This window comes from Gossypium hirsutum, chromosome A06 (assembly GCF_007990345.1).
Source record: "Gossypium hirsutum isolate 1008001.06 chromosome A06, Gossypium_hirsutum_v2.1, whole genome shotgun sequence".
Taxonomy (NCBI): Eukaryota; Viridiplantae; Streptophyta; class Magnoliopsida; order Malvales; family Malvaceae; genus Gossypium; species Gossypium hirsutum.
In genome coordinates this window covers 49,636,042-49,657,327 of record NC_053429.1, presented here as the reverse complement: position 1 = coordinate 49,657,327, position 21,286 = coordinate 49,636,042, and positions in this window count along the sequence as shown.

The window sequence follows — 21,286 nt, the reverse complement described above, 5'->3', positions numbered from 1 at the left end:
ATGTATTCCGACTGAGACTGCTATGTGTAAAAGATTTGAAGAAGGGTTAGATGAAGATATAAAGCTACTAGTTGGAATTCTTGAGTTGAAATAATTCGTTGTATTGGTTGACCGAACACATAAAGCCGAAGAGCTGAGTAAAGAGAAAAGACATGTTGATTTTGAAGCTACAGGCTCGAGAAAGAGATTGACTAGGAAGCCATATCAGTCGACATCAAAGAGATCAAAAGAACATCACAACCGTTGTACAGCTTCAGTGGGGTACTCTAATAGTTACAGAGGCAATCGGCGTTCGAGTTTTAAACCTCAGGCTATATCTGTAAAAGTGTGGTAGTGTCAGAGATGTTTGGCTCGAGTGAAAGCACTGTAAAAGACTATATTATGGTGAGTGCCAATTAAAGAACGGAGCGTGTTTCAGGTGTGGTTCCTTAGACCACTATCTTAGAGATTTCCCAGAGAAATCTGAGAAAGAAAAAGTTCAGACTACGAGGCCAAGCAATACTGTTGCGAGAGGTAGACCACCTCGTAATCACAAAAATATGAGTGGTAGCCATGGTGTAACAAAAGATTTTGTCGTGAGATCCAAGGCACGAGCACCAGCTAGGGCTTATGCTATTTGCACACAAGAGCATGCTTCTGCGCTAGATGTTATTATCAGTACTTTCTCTATTTTTGATATTGATGTTACTGGTTTGATTAATCCGGGGTCAACTCATTCTTATGTATGAATGAGTTTAGTAACTAATAAGAATTTACCTGTTGAGTCCACTGAATTCATGGTTAAAGTGTTGAACCTCTTAGGTCAGTATATGCTAGTTGAAAAAGTTCACAAGAATTTTACTTTGATGACTCGAGGTTATAGTTTTCCGACTGATTTGATGCTATTACTGTTTGATGAATTTGATATGATTTTGGCTTGGATTGACTAACTCTACATGACGCTATTGTAAACTGTAGATAATGCTTATTGTATTGAAATGTTAGAACGGTGAGACACTTTTTGTTGAATCAAATAGTGTGAATGGGCTGGCTATTGTTATTTCAGCTATGTCAGTGTAGAAATATGTGAGAAAAGGTTGTAATGTTTACCTAGCTTATGTACTAGACTCTAAAGTGTTTGAATCGAAGCTTGAGTTAGTGCCAGTGGTTTGTAAGTATCCGGATGTATTTCCAAAGGAGTTATCTGGATTATCGCCGATCAGAAAGGTTGAGTTTGTGATTGAACTAGTATAGGGGACATCACCGATATCGATAGAACCTTATAGAATGTCCCTTATAGAGTTAAAAGAGTTGAAAACACAACTAGAAGAGTTGACAGATGGGGGTTTTGCTCGACCTAGTTTTTCACCTTGGGGTGCGTTGGTTCTGTTTGTTAAGAAAAAGGATGGATCGATGGGATTATGTATTGATTACTGTTAGCTTAACAAAGTTACAATATTGAACAAGTATCCATTGCCTCGAATTTACGATTTGTTCGATTAGTTGAAAGGTGCCACAGTATTCTCAAAAATTGATCTTTGTTATGGTTATTATCAGCTATTATTGAAAGATTCGGATGTGCCGAAAACTGCATTTAGAACCAGGTACGAACACTATGAATTTCTTGTGATGTTGTTCAGTTTAACTAATGCACGAACAGTATTTATGGATTTGATGAACAAAATATTCAGACAGTATTTAAACAGATTTGTTGTGGTATTTATTGATGACATTCTGATATATTCACGAGACGAGTCCGAACATGCTGAACATTTGCAAATTGTGTTGGAAACCCTGTGTGATAAATAACTTTTTGCTAAATTTAGCAAATGTGAGTTTTGGCTTAGAGAAGTTGGTTTTCTGGGACATATATATTAGTTGAAGGTATCAGAGTTGATCCAAGTAAAATTTCAGTAGTTGTTGACTGGAAACCACCGAGAAATGTATCTGAAGTTAGAAATTTTTTGGGATTAACTTGTTATTATCGAAGATTTGTAAAAGGATTCTCCATGATAGCTACACTGATGACGCGACTATTACAGAAAGATGTGAAATTTGAATGGTTTGAGAAATGTCAACAAATTTTCAATCAGTTGAAAGCACTGCTGACCAAGGCACCAGTTTTGGTTCAACCTGAATCAGGTAAAGAATTTGTGATTTACAGTGATGCATCTTTAAATGGTTTAGGTTGCGTTTTGCTGCAAGAAGGCTAAGTGATAGCTTATGCTTCCAGACAGTTAAAACACACAAAAAGAATTATCTGACACATGACCTACAGTTAACAGCTATTGTGTTTGTGTTGAAAATTTGGCAACACCATTTGTTCGACAAAACTATCATATATTTACCGATCATAAGAGTTTGAAGTATCTAATGTAGTAGAAAGATTTGAATCTGAGACAGCGTAGATGGCTCAAATTGTTAAAAAATTATGAGTTGATCATTGATTATCATCAGGGAAAAGCAAATGTAGTTGCTGATGCTTTGAGTAGAAAGTCCTTGTTCACTTTGCGAGCGATGAATACGCGACTGATATTATCTGATGATGGCTCGATCTTGTTCAAGTTGAAAGCTAGATCGATGTTTTTATAGCAAATTTGCAAAGCTCAAAAATATGATGATGAGTTGCTAGTTAAACTGGTACAGTGTAAGTCGACTTTTGATTCAGAATATCAGATAGGATCTGATGGTTGTTTATTATTCAGAGGTAGAATTTGTGTATTGAAGAACAGTAAGCTCATTTAAAGATTATCGCACGAAGATCATATTGGTAGCTTGTCTGTTCATCCGGGAAGTAATAAGATGTACAGTGATTTGAAACAGATGTACTAGTGACTGGGAATGAAATGCAAGATTTCTGACTTTGTATCTAAATATTTAGTATGTTAGCGAGTTAAAACTGAACATTAGGTACCTTCTGTATTATTACAGCAAGTGATGATACCAGAGTGGAAATGAGATTGAGTTACTGTGGATTTCGTATTGGGTTTATCCCTATCTCTGAGAAAGAAAGATGCCATTTGAGTTTACTCCCTTGACAGATTAGCTGAGTTATATATTTATGAGATTGTCAGATTACACAGGGTGCTAGTTTCTATTATTTTATATGGAGATCTGTAGTTTACATTACGATTTTGGAGGAAGTTACACGAAACTCTTCGTACACGGTTGTATTTTAGCATTGCATTTCACCCTCAAATCGATGTTATGTTCAAACGAGTAATGCTGATTCTCAAAGATATGCTTCATTGTTACGATTAGAGTTTGAAGGCAACTGGGAGAAATATGTACCGTTGGTTGAATTTACGTATAAGAACAGTTTTTTGTTGAGCATAAAAATGGCACCGTATGAGGTTTTGTATGGTCGTAAATGCCAAACTCCATTATACTGGACCGAACTCAGTGAGAAAAAGATACACAGAGTTGATTTGATTCGTAAGATTGAAGAAAAAGTAAAAGTGATCCAAGGCAATTTGAAATCAGGTCCAGATCATCAGAAATCATATGCGGATCTTAAGCGTAAAGACATAAAATTTGAAGTCAGTGATAAAGTATTTTTGAAAGTATTACTTTGGAAGAAAGATCTTAGGTTTGGTCGCAAAGGGAAGGTAAGTCTGCAATTTATCAGGCCATATGAGATTACTAAAAGAATCAAACCTGTTGCATATCGATTAGCTTTACTGTCAGAACTAGAATAGATTCATAACATCTTTCACATGTCTGTGTTACGACTACACTGATCTGACCCTTCACATGTTATCTCCCAGACGAATGTTGAGATTCAACCTGATATGTCATACAGTGAGGAACCGATTAGAATTTTGGCATGTGAGGTAAAAGAATTGAGAAACAAGAACATAGCTTTAGTAAAAGTTCTCTGGCAGCAACACGGAATAGAAGAAGCCACTTGGGAACCTGAGGAAGCTATGAGAAAGCAATATTCGAACCTCTTTTCTGGTAAGATTTTTGGGGACGAAAATCCCTTTAAGGGGAAGTTGTAATAGCTCATTTTTAGTGAAATCGGAATAGTGGTTTTGGAACCACAAATTTGAAGTAAAAAAAATTATTATTATTATTATTTTATTGCCTACAGCATGATAGTAGTACCATATAAAAATTTTGTTAAGAAATATTACCATTTACATGCTCAATTTGATAAAAGGACTAAATCACATAAAGTGAAAAAGTTGAGTTCTAGTAGCTAAAGGTATTAAATAACTATATAACCTTAAATTAAGAGTCCTTATATGGTAATTAGACCACTAATAAAGATAGTGGAATGTGATGGCTTGGCATTTGTGTAAAATTTAAAGTTTTTAAAAGTTATACTTGTAATTTGGTATTAAATGATAATTAAAATGAGAAAAAGGCATTCATCTTCTTCATTCATCAAACCAAAACTGAAATTTCTTATTCTTCTAAGCTAGGGATTCGACCATCTCCATTGTTGCTAAATTGGTATGAATTTTTTTCTTGTTTTTAATTATTTTTATGTTTTCGAGATCGTTCTAACTTAATCTAGGTAGGCCGGGGACTAATTTGTGAAACTGTTAAACTATTACGGTTTTGCCATTGTTGAACATGCATGAGTTTTGATGAGTTATGGAAAAAATGGATAGCTGTTGTTAGAGAAACAACTTTTGTGAAGTGATTTTTGATGAAAATGTCATATAAGGATTAAATTGAAAAATAGAAAATTTTACATGGTGAAATTGTGAAATAAATGAAATATAGGGCTTGCTAAGGACCTAATTGATATTTTACAATAGTGGGTTGTGGTGAAATTGCATAATTTTCCATTTTTATAAGCTAGGGACTAAATTGTAAAGAATTAAATGTATAGGGGCAAAATGGTAATATTGCCATAATATGATTTTGGGCTAAATTGATTGAGTTATAAACTAAATTGAGTTAAATTTATTTGTATAGATCAAGTCAGACCTCGTACAGAGTTAGATTGAGGCAAAGAGAAAGTCTCGAGTTGATCGCCTCAGTATCTACGTATACTCATCAAGGTAAGTTCGTGTGATTAAATTGTGATTATATATTTTATTTTGAAATATGCATGAATTGTAAAATTGCTATATGTATACATAGTTGCATATCCAACGATGTACTACTACGGAGCCCCGTTTGAACCATAGGAATCTGTAGTATACAAATGACATGTCATTAGGGTTTACATGATTTGGGTACTGGTCCTGAACATCCAACCAATGGTTAAGGTCCTGCATGTGTTGCCGATACTCCATAGCTCGTGTGAGCAGCATCATGTAGATGCGTTCCAACCCACAACTCGTGTGAGCATACTGATTTATAGCTCGTGAGAGCATACCAATTCACAGCTCGTATAAGCATACATGTACATGATTTGACGTATTATAGTTATATGAGCTAGTAAACTATGTGTGAGCTATCCAAGGTATCCAACAATATTCTAAATGGTTCAATGGGAAATGTTTTGATACAAAATGATAAGAGTTTGATACGAACTATTACAGTTATATACATGAATTATATGGAAAATTGTTACATGGTATATGGAAAATTGAATTGGTTGATACATGTATTTGGAACTTGATCAATTGTTGTATTCGTCCATGTTTATTGGCTTATATGTGTTAACATGGCTAACATGGTTGGTGGATATGTGCTTAGGCATTTGGCCAAATTGTGTTGGGATATGTTTGGTTTACTTACCTATTATATGACTAAATAGTATGTTATATTCTATGTTATATGAATTTACTAAGCTTAAATGCTAACTTTGTGTTATTTTTTGTGTTCCTAGTGAATCTGAAGCTCGTTAGGGTTAGAAGCTTGTCAGAGCTATATCACACTATCCATCAGCTTTTTTGGTACTTTCGGATGTTTAATATCGGTTATAATGGCATGTATAGGTATTTTGGCTAATTTTGGCCATGTGTTTTAATTGTTGAAATGGCTATTTTGCTTGGCTTGTGTTTTGGCATTTTTGTTGGTGAAATGGTATATTTTGGTATGTATATAACTAGCCTTAAAATGGGATGAATGACTTAATATGGTTGAATGACGGAAGATGAAATGATAAATGAATATGCAAAATATATATGGTGTAACACCCCTAACCCGTATCCGTCGCCGGAACAAGGTCGTAAGGCATTACTGAATTAAAACACAATCTCAAACGAACACATGCATATATATGCATAATTAATCACAAACATAAGTCTCAAAGGTTAATTAAAACTTATCTCATAAATTAATACTACTTTTAAATTAGAACATTTCACCTCATGAATATGTGAATAATCATATTACCCATATGAAACAACAATATTAAATATAATCTATATATTGCATTATACCCATTCACTACTTACACTTATTTACCAAATTCCTATAACCATATGTATACAGGTAATAAGCACTCATAATCATAAAAAAAAAATTTACATACATACACAGTATGCGAAAACCAAAAATAACATAACAAGTCTAATTATCACGTACGCATGTCTCAACCTAATTCATAAATAAACTTCAAAATTTGTAATAATTCAATGTCTTTAATAATGGAATATATGACCGAATATGTATACTATTAAAGCAAGTTAAATGTATATTATGATTACTCCCTTGATGTAGACTTAATATAAAACAAAACATTTATATTTAACTTATTCATCATAAATGCATGCAATATGCACATTTACCCAAAAGCCAAGGCTGTACCAAACATTTAAACATCAAATTTGTATAACAATTAATCAACTAGGTTAATCATGAATGGCATACATTATTTGCCGCCTATTAATCAAACTAACCAAGCTAGAACATAACCACCCATCATTGAAACAATGTCATATTTAATGTTCACCATCACACATTAATAAACATTCTAGACGCACGTTGAGCTAATGCACTTCCATGGCTGAATCTTGTTGTTTAAATAGTCACTTACACATCCAAATTTCCAACATCAATTACTAATAGACAAGGTCATTAAGCATTTGACTAAGAATTTACACAACCTAGTTTAAAATAATACGCAAGCCATTATCAACCATTATCAAAACATATGGTGCTCATCACATATATTATGCATTTAAGGCACACAACTAAGTAATCGAGATTAATATAAGTTTTACCTATCATAACCGAACAATAATATATTAATTTAGCCATTTTCGCATGCCTTATATACACAACCAAAATAAATCCAACCTTTCAAAAACATAAACCAACTTATACATGCCATAATTCAAGTTTGACTTATAAAGGTACCAAAATAGCTAATAGTGTGATGAACTTGGCTGACGGCCCCTGAGCTTGTAGCTTGACTCCAAATCTATAAAATAAAGACAAATATACACACAGTAAGCTACTAAAGCTTAGTAAGTCATAAGCAATTAAACTAGCCAATAATATAATTAATTTAATTTAACCAAATTTCAATATCATTAACAAGCTTACTCTCAACTTATATCTTCAATAATAATATACCAACCACATATATTTATTACCTTAGCCAGATATTCACAAGTTAAGTAATAAAACCACTGCTCAATTTCAATAGCCAAAATGTCATAATTAAGCAACCACTGCACAATTATATAAGTCTAAGAACCTTAATTCAAAATTATGTACATATAACTCTTATAAGACCAATTATTTATGATCACTTATATATGCATAACCAAAAATTAATTCCATAATATACTTACCATTTGTACAAAGTCGAATACACTTATTTAATTCATGTATATATTTAACCTTACATCACATATAATATATCAACTATCAAGTTACATACATACCTTATTATTGATAGCTAACAAGCTAAATCATACCTTGCCTTTTAGCCCATTTTCCACATTTGATCACGATTTACCTTTGCCCGATGAACCATTCGAAATTGGATAGGACACTTGGATAATCACATAAACTGTACAATGCCAATGTCCCAGACCTGGTCTTACATGTAGCCACAAATTGATGCCACTGTCCCAGACAGGGTCTTACTCCTAAACACATATCAGAACCACACATCGATGCCATGGTCTTACTCACACACATATATCGGAATCTTATGTCATGACATATGTATCCTAACTATTCCTAAGGTTCATACGAGGCTTTCAGATGTCGTAACTCGATCGAATCGAACTTAGAAGTGTAGTAGCCAAATTTAATCATATTCGGTCATAGCATATTTAAATTCTAATATTTCATAACAGCATATAAATATAACATTAAATTTCCAAATAAACACGTCTATTTGCTTATAAACTTACCTCGGACGGTACAAAACGAAATCGGGTGGCTAGTCGACAACTTTCGTTTTTCCCTGATCCAAATCTGATTTCTTTAGTTCTTGATCTAAAAATATTCAAATTAAGCTCATTCAAACATATTTTCATTCAATTTAGTCCAAAAACACATAAATAGGCAAATTCCATTTTACCCCTAATATTTATAATTTTTACAATTTAGTCCCTATTGCACAAAACACAAAATACACAAAATTTCCAATTACCCATGTTTAGCCGAATCTTACACATTACCATATGAGTCCATATATTTTATTAATTTAACATTTTAGTCCCTCAAATTATTATTTTTGCAATTAAGTCCTAATTACTCAAAATTATCAAAAATTCCAATACAAAATATGTTAAGCTAAAACATATCTTTCATTTTTCATCATCAAACCACATAAATCACAAGCTATCAACAATGGCACAACTCAAAATATTCATCAAAATAAAAAATTTAAGCATGGGTTTTGTAGTACTCGAAGCAACGATCTTAAAAACGTAAAAATTATCAAAAACCGAGCTGAACACTTACCTTAATCTAGCTTGAACAAGGCCGAACCCTACTTTGTTTTCCTTTCTTTTTCTTTGTTTTAGTTTCGGTGCAAGGATGAAGAAAATAACATGGATATGGCTTTTTATTTTATAATATAATAACATACATTAACTTATTATTATTTTACCTTTTTTTTTCTTTTTAACCTTAGTTAATATATTATAAAATCATCCACTACTGTCCAACATTATATATATAATGGGATAATTTCACCATAAATACCCCCACTTAGAAAGCCATTAACAAATAAGCCCTTTACAAAATAAACTACTCATTTTTCAATTTACGCGATTAAGTCTTTTTATTTAATCGGAATCATAAACGACAAAATTAAACCACGAAAATTTCACAGATATAAATTTACACAAAATAAACATAGAAAATAATTTTTAAATATTTTTCTGACTCGGATTCGTGGTCCCAAAACCACCGTTCTGATTTGGGTCTAAATCGGGTTGTTACAACTCTCCCCCCAGGGATTTTCGTCCCCGAAAATCTTACCAGTGAATAGGTTTGGATAACGTTCTTTCATTGTATCTTCTGGCTCCCATGTTGCTTCCTCAACTCCATGCTTATGCCATAATACTTTAACTAATGATATCTTTTTATTCTGTAACTCTTGAGTTTCACGAGTCACAATACGAATCGGTTCTTCTTCGTAAGTCATATCAGCATGGATTTCAATCTCAGACGGACTGATTACATGAGAAGGATCAGATCGATACCTCCGAAGCATCGAAACGTGGAATACATTGTGGATCTTTTCTAACTCAGGTGGCAACGAGAATCTGTAAGCAACTGGTCCAATACGCTCTATTACCTCATACGGCCCAATAAATCTCGGACTCAATTTTCCTTTACGACCGAAGTATTTTCTTCCATGGTGAGACTTTCAAGAAAACTTTATCTCTAATTTGAAACTCTATATCTTTACGTCTCAAGTCCGCGTAAGATTTCTGACGATCTGACGCTGCTTTCAAACTTTCATGGATCACTTTCACTTTCTGTTCAGTTTCTCTAATCAAGTTAACCCCGTATATCTTATTTTCATTGAGCTCAGTCCAGTACAATGGCGTATGGCATTTTCGACCATACATAGCTTCATAAGGTGCCATTTTGATACTCAATTGATAGCTATTATTGTATGCAAATTCAATCAGAGGCAAGTATCGTTCCCACGTACTTTCGAACTCGAGAATGCAACATCTCAACATATCCTCAAGTATTTGTATGATTCACTCAGACTAGCATCTGTTTGCGGATGGAAAGCGGTACTGAAATGTAATTTCGTACCTAGTGCATCTTGCAATTTCTTCCAAAACCGCGATGTAAATCTCGGATCTCTATCCGAAACAATAGATATAGGCACACCATGTAGTCTCACAATCTGAGATACATACAATTCAGTCAGCTTATCAAGTGAGTAGTCTGTACGTATTGGGATAAAATGAGCCGATTTGGTCATTCTATCAACAAGAACCCAGATTGCATCTTTCTTACTCTGTGTAAACGGTAAACCAGATACAAAATCCATCGTAACTCTATCCCATTTCTACTTAGGTATCATGATCGACTGAAGTAACCCTGAAGGTACCTGATGCTCGGCTTTTACTTGTTGATAGACTAAACATCTTGCAACAAAGTCAGAGATGTCTCGTTTCATGCCAGGCCACCAATAGAGCTGTTTCAGATCATTATACATCTTTGTACTACCTGGGTGAATAGATAACCGACTGCTATGAGCTTCATTCAAAATCACCTGAATCAATTTTGAATTCCTAGGGACACATATTCGGTCTCTAAATCTCAACAGTCATCAGCATTAACTCCGAACTCTGAATCAGCATTCGTCCCACACTGAGCTTGTTTTGCAACCAATTCATTAACAACTTTATGGGCATCACATATTTGTTGAACAAACAACGGTCTAGCTTTCAATTTAGCCACTATCGAACCATCATCAAACATAGCCAAATGTGTATTCATTGCACGCAAAGTAAACAGTGATTTTCGGCTTAAAGCATCAGCAACAACGTTAGCCTTTCCAGGGTGATAGTCAATCACAAGCTCGTAGTCTTTTAGCAGTTCTAACCATCGGCGTTGTCTCAAATTCAGATCTTTCTGAGTCATCAAGTATTTCAAGCTTTTATGATCAGAATAAACATGACATTTCTCACCAAACAGATAGTGACGCAAAATTTTCAATGCAAACACAATGGCTGCCAGTTCCAGGTCGTGTGTTGGATAATTCTTTTCATGTGGCTTCAACTGTCTCGAGGCAGAAGCTATCACTCTGCCTTCCTACATCAAAACACAGCCCAAACCATTTAATGATGCATCACTATAAATAACAAATTATTTACCCGATTCTGGCTGAACTAGCACTGGAGATTCTGTCAAAAGGGCTTTCAACTGATCGAAGCTTTTCTAGCACTTCTCTGACCACTCAAACTTAATATCTTTTTGCAATAGCTTTGTCATCAGGGCTGCAATCATAGAGAAACCTTTCATGAACCACCTATAATAACCAGCAAGTCCTAGAAAGCTTCAGACTTCAGAAACATTCTTCGGAGGTTTCCAATCCAGTATAGCTAAAATTTTGCTCGGATCAACCCGAATACCTGATACTGATACTACATGACCCAGAAAATTGACTTCACTTAACCAGAACTCGTATTTACTGAATTTTGCATACAACTACTTATCTCGCAAGGTCTGTAACACAAGTCTCAAATGTTCGGCATGTCCAGCTTCATCACGAGAGTAGATTAAAATGTCATCTATAAACACAACCAAAAACTGGTCCAGATATGGTCTGAAAATCTGATTCATCAAATCCATGAAAACAGCAGGTGCATTAGTAGTCCGAAAGGCATAACCAAAAACTCATAGTGTTCGTACCTCATTCTGAAAGCATTCTTTGGCACATCTGAATCTTTAACTCGCAACTGACAGTAGCTTGATCTCAAATCTATCTTTGAAAATACTGTGGCCCCTTTTAGTTGGTCAAATAGTTCATCAATCCGTGGCAACAGATACTTATTCTTTATAGTCACCTTATTAAGCTGTCTGTAATCAATGCACATTCTCATAGTTCCATCTTTCTTTTTCATAAACAACACAGGTGTGCCCCACGGAGAGAAACTCGGTCGCACGAAACCTCTATTTGTCAATTCTTGTAACTGAACTTTCAATTCTTTTAATTCTGTAGGCGCCTTTCTATACGGATCTATGGATATCGGGGTCGTCCTAGGCATTAATCAATACCAAACTCTACTTCCCGAATAGGCGGCAAACCTGGTAATTCTTCTGGAAACACATCTGGATACTCACATACAACAAGTACTGATTCAATGTTTCTCTCAGCCGCTTTACTGTCGAGCACATAGGAAAAATAAGCTTTACACCCTTTTCTCACATATTTCTGAGCTAACATCGAAGAAATCACTACTGGTAACCCATACAAATCACTAGATTCAATCCGGATAATTTCATCATTCTAGCTCCGTAGATCAATGGTCTTTCTTTTGTAGTTCACAACAACATCATGTAAAGTTATCCAATCCATACCCAGAATTATATCTAACTCATCAAACGGCAGCAACATCAAATCAGCCGGAAAGCAAAGATTTCGAACCATCAAGGGACAATTATTACACACTTTATCAACCATAACACACCGGCCCAAGGGGTTTGACACTCTAATCACAAACTCAGTAGACTCAACAGGCAGAGTCTTGCTGAATACTAATGTCTCACATACATATGAATGAGTAGAACCAGGATCAATCAATGCAGTTACATTAGTATCATAAAGAGTAAATGTACCAGTAATAACATCTTGGGATGAAGCCTCCTCTTGTGCACGTATAGCATAAGCTCTGGTAGGTGCACGAGCCTCAGATCTGATTGCTGCATCTTTAGTCCCTCTCTGACTGCCACTCGTATTACCAACTTTTTTGGGTGGTCTACCTCGGGCTGCAGTGTTACCCGATCTTGTATTCTGTACTGGATTTTCCTTGGCTAACATTGGGCAATCTCGAATATAATGATCTATCGATCCGCATTTAAAACAAGCCAGATCATGCAACCTGCAATTGTCGGGATGTTGTTTACCACAGTGCTTACACCGAGGTTGATTTGATCTGACATTACCCACACTCGCTACTGAGGTAGCTCTCGAGCTCATTGGTGGTCTATTTTGATCTCATCTGGAGTAACCTGAAGTGGCTTTAGAATACCTAAGATCGTCTCGGAACTTCTTTGATGTTGACTGGAATGACTTACCAGATGTTTATTTGCGTGCATCTCTGGCTTCAAAGTCAACTTTCTTTTTCTCTTTCCCGAGCTCTTCAGCTTTGCAAGCTCGCTCAACTAGTACCACAAACTCTTTTATCTCAAGTATGCCAACTAACAGTTTGATATCTTCATTCAGCCCATCTTCAAATCTTTTGCACATTATGGCTTCAGTAGAAACACACTTTCGGGCATACCGACTGAGTCTCACGAACTTCCGTTCGTATTTCGTCACTCTCATCCTACCTTGTTTCAGCTCCAAAAATTCTTTACGCTTCTGGTCGATAAATCTCTGACTGATATATTTCTTACATAACTCAGTCTGAAAGAATTCCCAAGCCACCTGCTTTCTAGGAACTACTGATACTAGGGTATTCCACCAGTGGTATGCTATGTCTCGAAGTAGGGATATAGCACATTTTAAACATTCATCTGGAGTGCAGGACAACTTATCAAACACACGGATGGTATTATCAAGCTAGAACTTAGCCCACTCAGTGTCATCATCATCAGTGGCTTTAAAGTCTTCAGCTCCATGTTTTTTGATTTTATCGACAGGTGGTCTATTCAATCGCAACGGATCACTTACTTGAGGTACAGCAGGCATGGAAGATGGATTAATCGAGGGTGAATGTTGTTGTGCAGCCGGGTTAGTCTGGATATATTGAGTGAATCAGTCATTCATCATTTGATAGAAGGCTTGTTTAGCCTTCTTTTCTTGATTACTCGAAGTTGGTCGAGAATCAGCCTGCGCTGTCCCTTGCGTGAGAGCAGGCGTAACACTCTCGACATCATCAGCTATAGCTCTATCGGGATCCATTTACTATATGAAAATACATTTCAAATGTCAGAAGTCATCACACTATCACAATATATAATTATGGCATGCATAGCTAAACTCAAACGCGCTACGTTACTCCTAGAACCGACTAAACCGTAGCTCTGATGCCAATAAAATGTAACACCCCTAACTGGTATCTGTCGCCGGAATAGGGTTGTAAGGCATTACTGAATTAAAACACAATCTCAAATGAACACATGCATATATATGCATAATTAATCACAAACATAAGTCTCAAAGGTTAATTAAAACTTATCTCATAAATTAATACTACTTTTAAATTAGAACATTTCACCTCATGTATATGTGAATAATCATATTACCCACATAAAACAACAATATTAAATATAATCTCTATATTGCATTATACCCATTCACTACTTACACTTATTTACCAAGTTCTTATAACCATATGTATACAGGTAATAAGCACTCATAATCATCAAAAAAAAATTTACATACATACACAGTATGCGAAAACCAAAAATAACATAACAAGTCTAATTATCACGTACGCATGTCTCAACCTAATTCATAACTAAACTTCAAAATTTGTAATAATTCAATGTCTTTAATAATGGATATATGACTGAATGTGTATACTATTAAAGCAAGTCAAATGTATATTATGATTACTCCCTTGATGTAGACTTAATATAAAACAAAACATTTATATTTAACTTATTCATCATAAATGCATGCAAGATACGCATTTACCCAAAAGCAAAGGCTGTAGCAAACATTTAAACATCAAATTTGTGTAACAATTAATCAACTGGGTTAATCATGAATTACATACATTATTTGCCGCCTATTAATCAAACTAACCAAGCTAGAACATAACCACCCATCATTGAAACAATGTCGTATTTAATGTTCACCATCACACATTAATAAACATTCTAGACGCACGTTGAGCTAATACACTTCCATGGCCGAATCTTGCTATTTAAATAGTCACTTACACATCCAAATTTCCAACATCAATTACTAATAGACAAGGTCATTAAGCATTTGACTAAGAATTTACACAACCTAGTTTAAAATAATACGCAAGCCATTATCAAAACATATGGTGCTCATCACATATATTATGCATTTAAGGCACACAACTAAGTAATCAAGATTAATATAAGTTTTACCTATCATAACCGAACACTAATATATTAATTTAGCCATTTTCGCATGTCTTATATACACAACCAAAATAAATCCAACCTTTCAAAGACATAAAACAACTTATACATGCCATAATTCAAGTTTGACTTATAAAGGTACCAAAATTGCTGATAGTGTGAAGAACTTGGCTGACGGCCCCTGAGCTTGTAGCTTGACTCCAAATCTATAAAATAAAGACAAATATACACACAGTAAGCTACTAAAGCTTAGTAAGTCATAAGCAATTAAACTAGCCGATAATATAATTAATTTAATTTAACCAAATTTCAATATTATTAGCAAGCTTACTTTCAACTTATATCTTCAATAATAATATACCAACCACATATATTTATTACCTTAGCCGGATATTCATAAGTTAAGTAATAAAGCCACTGCTCAATTTCAAAAGCCAAAATGTCATAATTAATCAACCACTGCACAATTATATAAGTCCAAGAACCTTAATTCAATATTATGTACATATAACTCTTATAAGACCAATTATTTATGATCACTTATATATGCATAACCAAAAATTAATTCCATAATATACTTACCATTTGTACAAAGTCGAATACACTTATTTAATTCATGTATATATTTAACCTTACATCACATATAATATATCAACTATCAAGTTACATACATACCTTATTATTGATAGCTAACAAGCTAAATCATACCTTGCCTTTTAGCCCATTTTACACATTCGATCATGATTTACCTTTGCCTGATGAACCATTCGGAATTGGATAGGACACTTGGATAATCACATAAATCGTACAATGCCAATGTCCCAGACGTGGTCTTACATGTAGCCACAAATCGATACCACTGTCCCAGACAGGGTCTTACTTGTAAACACATATCGGAACCACACATTGATGCCATGGTCTTACTCACACACATATATCAGAATCCTATGTCATGACATATGTATCCTAACTATTCCTAAGGTTCATACGAGGCTTTCGGACGTCGTAACTCGGTCGAATCGAACTCAGAAGTGTAGTAGCCAAATTTCATCATGTTCGGTCATAGCATATTTAAATTCTAATATTTCATAAAAGCATATAAATATAACATTAAATTTCCAAATAAACACGTCTATTTGCTTATAAACTTACCTCAGACGATACAAAACGGAATCGGGCGGCTAGTCGACAACTTTCATTTTTCCCCGATCCAAATCCGATTTCTTTAGTTCTTGATCTAAAAATATTCAAATTAAGCTCATTCAAACATATTTTCATTCAATTTAGTCCAAAAACACATAAATAGGCAAATTACCATTTTACCCCTAACATTTATAATTTTTACAATTTAGTCTCTATTGCACAAAACACAAAATACACAAAATTTCCAATTACCCATGTTTAGCCGAATCTTACGCATTACCATACGAGTCCATATATTTCATTAATTTCACATTTTAGTCCCTCAAATTATTATTTTTGCAATTAAGTCCTAATTACTCAGAATTATCAAAAATTTCAATACAAAATATGTTAAGCTAAAACTTATCTTTCATTTTTCATCATCAAAGCAAAAAAATCACAAGCTATCAACAATGGCACAACTCAAAATATTCATCAAAATAAAAAATTTAAGCATGGTTTTGTAGTACTCGAAGCAACGATCTCAAAAACGTAAAAATTATGAAAAACTGAGCTGAACACTTACCTTAATCTAGCTTGAACAAGGCCAAACCCTACTTTGTTTTCCTTTCATTTTCTTTGTTTTAGTTTCGGTGCAAGGATGAAGAAAATAACATGGATATGGCTTTTTATTTTATAATATAATAACATACATTAACTTATTATTATTTTACCTTTTTTTCTTTTTAACCTTAGTTAATATATTATAAAATCATCAACTACCGTCTATGTAACACCCTGATTTTCAGGATTTTCGTAATTTTCACGAATTTGGTAAAATTTTTAAAATTTGGTATTTGGTTGTGAGATTCATAATTGGAGTATGTAAATGGGCCTATGGAGGGCCTGTGTGTTGGCCAAAACCCGGTGGAGTTTTTGAATTTTGGACTTAAGGAGTTAGGGGCATTAGTTAGGTGGCCTTATTAAAAGATGTGGGTAAAATGAAACATAAGAGAGCACCTAGCAAAGTGGCTAAGTGACGCTACTAAGGAGTTAAAAAGGTGGCGTGTAAGTGGTTGGGGGAAACCAAGGTTCGATTCACTAGGCTGGCAATTGTGTTGTTATTTTTATGTCTTGGGCATGCAGGAGTTGGAAGTCGAATGGAACTCTGTTGGAGAGAGTTTGAATCAGTCAAATGCATGGATTAAGGAGTGATAAGGGGAGAGATTTTAGGAATTTGAAGGGAGGCTTAGAGTTAGCCGAATAGTGGGAGTTAGGGAGGAGAAATCAGCTTACGGGTTCTAGGGTGGGTATTTCGGCATTAGGGGCTTAGGTTGTGCCGTTTCCTTTGTTTAAACATCAGAGAGTGATTCTTTTTCTCCCCTTTTTCTTGTCCAGTCGAAATTACCACTCTTTCCATCCATCTTTTTTTCTTTTCTTTTCCAAGACCAATCTACTATTCCCTTTTCTTCTCTTCACCCTTGCCGAATAGCCACAAGAGCCAAAAGCTGTGAAGATTTATTGTGCCAATTTCTTTTAGATCAGCAACCTTCTTTCCTCTTCATTGTGGTGACCGATTCTTTCAAACTCTAAAAGTCCCTAACGGCAACACCAATACAAGCCACCACACCATTTCTTTTCCTTGGTCCTAAAAGCCGAAATACCTTAGTTCTGGGGGCATAGTCGAACCTATGGACCTTTAGGATTCGAAGGCTGCTAGGTCGTTGAAGGTTAAGTTTACTTTGGATCTAAGCAGTGCAGAAGGAAATATTGTGGTAAGTACTTGTTTTCAAATCGATTCAGTGGTATAAATACTGAGAAAAGCCAAAACCCCCTATAGTTTAGGGAGGTTATCGTTTTGAGGCATAGGCCTTATGGGGCCTTTTCTTTTGATTTGTATGGTTTGTGTAGTGAAATAGATAACTTTGGAGGAGTAGCAAGGCTTGGAGTATTAGTTTTGGATAAGCTTGAATAGAATCGTTGGACCCTGTGAAGGTAAGGGATTTATGGCTATTAGGGATTTTTTAGCAAAATATGGTAAGGTGGACTTTGGGTTTGATTGCTTGAACTGTAAACTAAGAATGGTGGTGATTAATTGTAGGTTGTCGTGGAAGACTTTGTTAGCAAACGTCACAAAACATGTGTGTAACAACCCTCGTAATAGCTTAGGCTAATATTCGCTGAAAAGCCGAAATGCTAAAATTCTGGCATTTCGGGAACTTGAGATTTTGCATGTGGTTTTAGACGTAATAGATACGATATGGTCGATGGTTAGATCAATGGAACAGGTAAAAGCGCAATTTTGTGCACGTTGGTAAGTTGGGCCTTCGTGGGCTGGATTGGGCTCAATGGGCTTTCGGGCCCATTTGGGTAAAATTGATAGAAAATGGAATTTGGAGAAGTTGCATGTCAACATGGTTAGTACTGTTGTGAAATTTGGATTATGTGGGCTTAACGGGTTAAATCGGCATTCGTAGGGCCCATTAGGGGTTTTGGGCCAAAAGCCCAAATTTGATAAAGTTCGTTAAAATCATTGTTTAAGCATTTGGAAATATTGATAATTGTTAATGAATGTGGAAAACCCATAATATTTGGTAAATTTACAAAAGTGCCCTTAAAATATGAAAAATGGTTGTTTTGGCCTTAGAGAAAAATGACCATTATACCCTAGGGTTTAATTATGAATATGATGCATGAGATTTTGATATACATGATATGACATGATATGACATGATATGCACATGATATGTTATGAGATGCACATGATATATTCATTATATGCATGGGTTGGGTTTGATATAATTGGAGGAAGTGCAAAAAGGGCTTTGCCCCAGTTTACGGAAAAGGGCTTTTCCCCAATTAATCGAAAAGGGCTTTGCCCCAGTTATTAAAAAGAGGCTATCTCTCCAATTATATGATAAAGTAGCTATGCTGCCAGTGGAGAGTTTGGTTGGGTGGGTTGAGTTATTCCCCACATGGAGAGCTTGGTTGGTACGGGTGGAGAGTAACGAATGGTGGGTTGAGTAGTCTCCCCAAATGGGCTTGCATACATTCATTGATATTACATGTGATATTGAAATGGGCCTATGGGCCATATCGCTTACAGTAAAGGCTTCGGCCCAGTGATATGATTTATGATAAGGCTTCGGCCCAATAACCGTTAAACGAAAGGCTTCGGCCCAGTATGCTGATATTGGATGGGCTCTGAAAGGGGCTTGTTGCACACTGAGTTCCCAAACTCACCCCTTTTTTCCTTAACCTTGCAGGTGAGCCTTGATGAGGAGACTTGGAGCTGGAGGGGATTCAGAGTGACCATGGTGATCGCTTTTGAACTTTGTAAATCAGTAACCAATTTTTATTTTAGTTTATCTTAACTGTTAGTATTATTTGTTTTTGGGTTGTAATAAGGCCATTTTGACTATTTTCTGGAATTATTTTATTCTTCTTAATAACTCTAAATTTTTTTAATAATAATTCAAAATGGGCTAGACTTAGGGGGCGTTTTCAAAATGATACTCGTTTTCAAAAATACGAAGCGATACAATTAATCGGCTTATCAAAAATATCTACTTAAATGAATTTCAACTGGTTTATTAAAGTGTGGCAATGGTTGTGGGCATGTCTAGGATTGGATCCATTCAAGAGCTTGGTACTTAAGCAGCCTTCATAGCTCACCTCCTCTGTATCGGATACTTACCTGGTGCACAGCTTCCATTCACTTTGATTATATAGCAAAGACTATCTTTTAAAACACTAGGAAGGACGTTGAAAGAGGCTTGGGTTTTTCTTAATAACTTCAATGTGACATGTCGGATCTAGCCATAACGTCTGGGCCAGGTTTGGGGTGTTACAATCCAACATTATATATATAATGGGCTAATTTCACCATAAATTCCCCTACTTAGAAAGCCATTAACAAATAAGCCCTTTACAAAATAAACTACCCACTTTTCAATTTATGTGATTAAGTCTTTTTATTTAATCGGACACCTAAACGACAAAGTTAAATCACAAAAATTTCAGATATAAATTTACACAAAATAAACATAGAAAATAATTTTTAAATATTTTTCTAACTCAGATTCATGGTCTCGAAACCACCGGCTGTTACATATGGCTTGTGACTTGTTGAGAATTGGTACTTTGTTTGTATAGCTTATATGACTATTGATGCTAATTATAGATTGGCATTTTGGTACCAAATGGTTGTGTTTGATGCAAATATGCATGCAAGTTAGTTGATTATTTGGTGATTGGCTGTTTAATGTCACAGCAATAATATGCAAGCATACACTGTCGTTGCAAGTGTAGTAGACAGATATAAGTCTGCCGGATATTGATCCCATGAGGATGGTTGTCTTTTGTCTATCAATGTCAGTGCAATAAATAGTTAGAGAGGAGATAAATTGTTAGAGTAGTTGTCGAAGCGATAACTTGAACAAAACAAGATAAAATATGATAAAGATAAACTGGGATCCGCAACGTGAATATTCAACAAAATACTAAGTGCTCACAAGGTAGAAAAGGATAGGTGATTGTGAATGCATTAAATTGCAATGAATATCTTACCAAGCTTAACTTCTATATTTAATCAAAGACTTTAGCATGCACATTAGCCACACCTTCCGATGATGGCAGTGGAACACTATTAAGAACAAGTGGATTAAATTCCTCTAATCCTTAAGCAACTTCCGTTGTCATGCTTGTTAACTTGAACTGTCGCTGCAGTGTTAGTGACTACAATAACACTTCTGTGCTAAAAACATTCAACCCTAAAGATTAAATAGTAGAAGCAAGATTGAATAAAATAACATTTACCTTAAAAATCATGTGTTCATCCATACTAACATAAAATAGAAAGTAATCACCAGCATTTAGAAAAGAATAATAAAAGAAAGAAGTGGAGAATACTATTCCTAGAAAACTCGACTTGAATCTCTCTATTCCTTCTTGTGTTACACTCAGGGCTCCTCGTCAAGAGTTGGTCTACATCCCTTTCATGTCAGTTCACCCATAGGAGACTTAAGCTGCCATAGCCAAAGCTTCAAAAAATATGTTG